This window comes from Oncorhynchus gorbuscha, unplaced genomic scaffold, assembly GCF_021184085.1.
Source record: "Oncorhynchus gorbuscha isolate QuinsamMale2020 ecotype Even-year unplaced genomic scaffold, OgorEven_v1.0 Un_scaffold_13278, whole genome shotgun sequence".
NCBI lineage: Eukaryota > Metazoa > Chordata > Actinopteri > Salmoniformes > Salmonidae > Oncorhynchus > Oncorhynchus gorbuscha.
In genome coordinates this window covers 1-2944 of record NW_025755477.1, presented here as the reverse complement: position 1 = coordinate 2944, position 2944 = coordinate 1, and the positions used below count along the sequence as shown (strand labels likewise).

Sequence of the window (2944 nt, the reverse complement as noted above, 5' to 3'; positions counted from 1 at the left end):
CTGCCACATCAGACGAGCTGCCGGAGCCGGTGTAGTACAATTTGATCTTAGTCCTGTATTGACGCATTGCCTGGTTGATGGTTCGTCGGAGGGCATAGCGGAATTTCTTATAAGCTTCCAGGTTAGAGTCCCGCTCCTTCAAAGAGGCAGCTCTACCCTTTAGTTCAGTGCAGACGTTGCCTGTAATCAATTGATCCTGGTTGGGGTATGTACGTACTGTCACTGTGGGGACGACATCCTCGATGCACTTATTGATAAAGCCAATGACTGATGTGTACTCCTCAATGCCATCGTATTCCAGTCTGTGCTAGCAAAACAGTCCTGTAGTTTAGCATCTGCTTCATATGACCACTTTTTTTATTGATTGAGTCACTGGTGCTTCCTGCTTTCATTTTTGCTGGTAAGCAGGAATCAGGAGGATAGAGTTATGGTCAGATTTGCCAAATGGAGGGCAGGGAGAGCTCTGCACGTCTCTCTGTGTGGAGTGAAGGTGGTCTAGAATTTTTTTCCTCTGGTTGCACATTTAACATGCTGATAGAAATTAGGTAAAACTGATTTAAGTTACCCTGCATTAACTTCTTATGGCTGGGGGCAGTATTGAGTAGCTTGGATGAATAAGTTGCCCAAAGTAAATGGCATGCTCCTCGGTCTCAGTTGCTAATATATGCATATTATTATTATTAGTATTGATAGAAAACACAAAGGTTTCTAAAACTGTTTGAATGTCGTCTGAGTATAACAGAACTCATATGGCAAGCAAAATCCTTTAGGAGAAATCAAAATAGGAAGTTAGAAATCTGAGCTTTGTATGTATCCAATTTGTAAGTCGCTCTGGATAAGAGCGTCTGCTAAATGACTTAAATGTAAATGTATTCAGAGTCCCCAATGAAATCCCCTTGAAATATTAATGATGTTGCACTGCTTTGGGGTTCCACTAGATGTCAACCATCAATATAAATTTTAATAAGACTTATATGGTGTTGTGGGAGTGAATGATAGATTCTGCTATCAGATGTCTGGCAGTCAGCCATTTTCTGATCACGCGCATTCCTCATGGTATTCACTTGCGTTCCATTGCTCATGAAGACAAATAGGAATACTCCGGTTGGAACTTTATTGAAGCTAAATGTTAAAAACATCCTAATAATTGATTCTGTACTTAGTTTGAAATGTTTCTTCGACCTGTAAAATAACTTTTTGAAGTTTTTGTCCAACGTAATGCTGACTAGAATGAGCATTTGGATATGTATACCAAATGCGATAACAAAAGAAGGTATTTGGACATAAATAACGGACATTATCTAACAAAACAAACATTTATTGTGGACCTGGGATTCCTGGAGTGCTTTCTGATGTAGATCATCAAAGGTAAGGGAATATTTATCATGAATTTCTTGTTTATGTTGACGTCAACATGGCGGCTATTGTGACACATTTTTGGAACTAGTAAATGTAACGTAACAATAGCTTTAAAAATGGTATGAGATACATGTATGTTTGAGGAATTTTAATTATGAGATTTTTGATGTTTTGAAAATGGTGCCCTACACTTTGACTGGCTGTTATCATATATCGCTCCTGTTAACGGGATTGCAGCCATAAGAAGTTCAAGTCCCCAGCCACTAGGAGCGCCACCTCTGGATGACATTACAACAGGTTCACTTTAATAACTCCTATAAAATAACCTACATAATACGAAGAGTGTGTGTGTACCTGAGAAGTGGGAGAAGAGTCGTGCATATGTGTTGAAGCGGTTCTTGACAAGCCACTTCTGAGCCTCCTTGATGGTAGCCGTAGGACTGAGCTGCTAGAGAGAGGGATATAGAGAAAGAGAAGAGGGTGTGTTGGGGGGGATAACAATGAATTTCAACATAAATACAACCTAAACTGGAGGCTTTTGTTAAATGAGAAGTTTTTACAGGATTTGAGACACGTCCGTGTGTGTGATGTATACTAACCTCTGTGACGACTTGGCTGACAGGGTCTGTCTGGTGATTGGGCGACGAGGGGCCACTGGAATACAACAGTCACAGTCAGCATTATCTCACTATGTCCACACAGAATTTTCTTACTCTCACACACGGGCCTACCTGTCAGGTACAGAGGAGGCAGTGTATGTGGAGAGCGGTGTAGAGGAGAAAGAGGGGCCAGCTGTCTGGGGAGAGCTGATGTAGGCATCAGGCCACGGAGAACACTGACCAGAGAAGAGAGAGAGACAACACACTGCGATAATACTACTGAGCATTAACGTCACCAATTAGCAAGCATCAAACCAATCCACATATTATATTCACTGCCTTGACAGGAGTGGAGGATGTTTATATAATATATAGTGCCTTCAGTATTCACACCCCTTGCCTTTTCCCACATTGTTATATTACAGTCTGAATTTTAAATGGATCTAATTGAGATTTTGTATAATGTCAGGCAGTTAACCCACTGTTCCTAGTGGAATGGTGTTTTTGAAATTATTATTATTATTTAAAAAAAGCTGAAATGTCTTGAGTCAATAAGTATTCAACTCCTTTGTTATGGCAAGCCGAAATAAGTTCAGTAGTAAACATTTGTTTAACAAGTCACAATGTGTACAATAGTGTTTAACATTTCAACCTAGTCTCTGTACCCCACGCATACAATTATCTGTATAGTCCCTCAGTCGAGCAGTGAATTTCAAACACAGATTCAACCACAAAGACCAGGGAGGTTTTCCAATGCCTCGCAAACGCCACCTAATGGTAGATGGGGAAAAATAAACAGACATTGAATATCCCTTTGAACATGTTGAAGTTATTAATTACACTTTTGAATGGTGTATCAATACACCCAATCACTACAAAGATACAGGTGTCCTTCCTAACTCAGTTGACGGAGAAGAAGGAAGCCGCTAAGGAGGATTTCACCATGAGGCCAATGGTGACTTTAAAACAGAGTGTAATGGCTGTGA

General features: G+C 40.3%; 1 long non-coding RNA gene across 1 annotated transcript; it reads right to left on the bottom strand.

Moving 5' to 3' along the window:
* Window positions 1-1694: 1694 nt before the first annotated feature.
* On the bottom strand, window positions 1695-2605 carry LOC124030634. The gene is made up of 3 exons (XR_006838004.1): window positions 2091-2605; window positions 1959-2013; window positions 1695-1807 (listed from the first exon to the last, which is right to left on the bottom strand). It is a non-coding gene; the product is annotated as an uncharacterized LOC124030634 (long non-coding RNA).
* Between the last annotated feature and the right edge of the window lie 339 nt (window positions 2606-2944).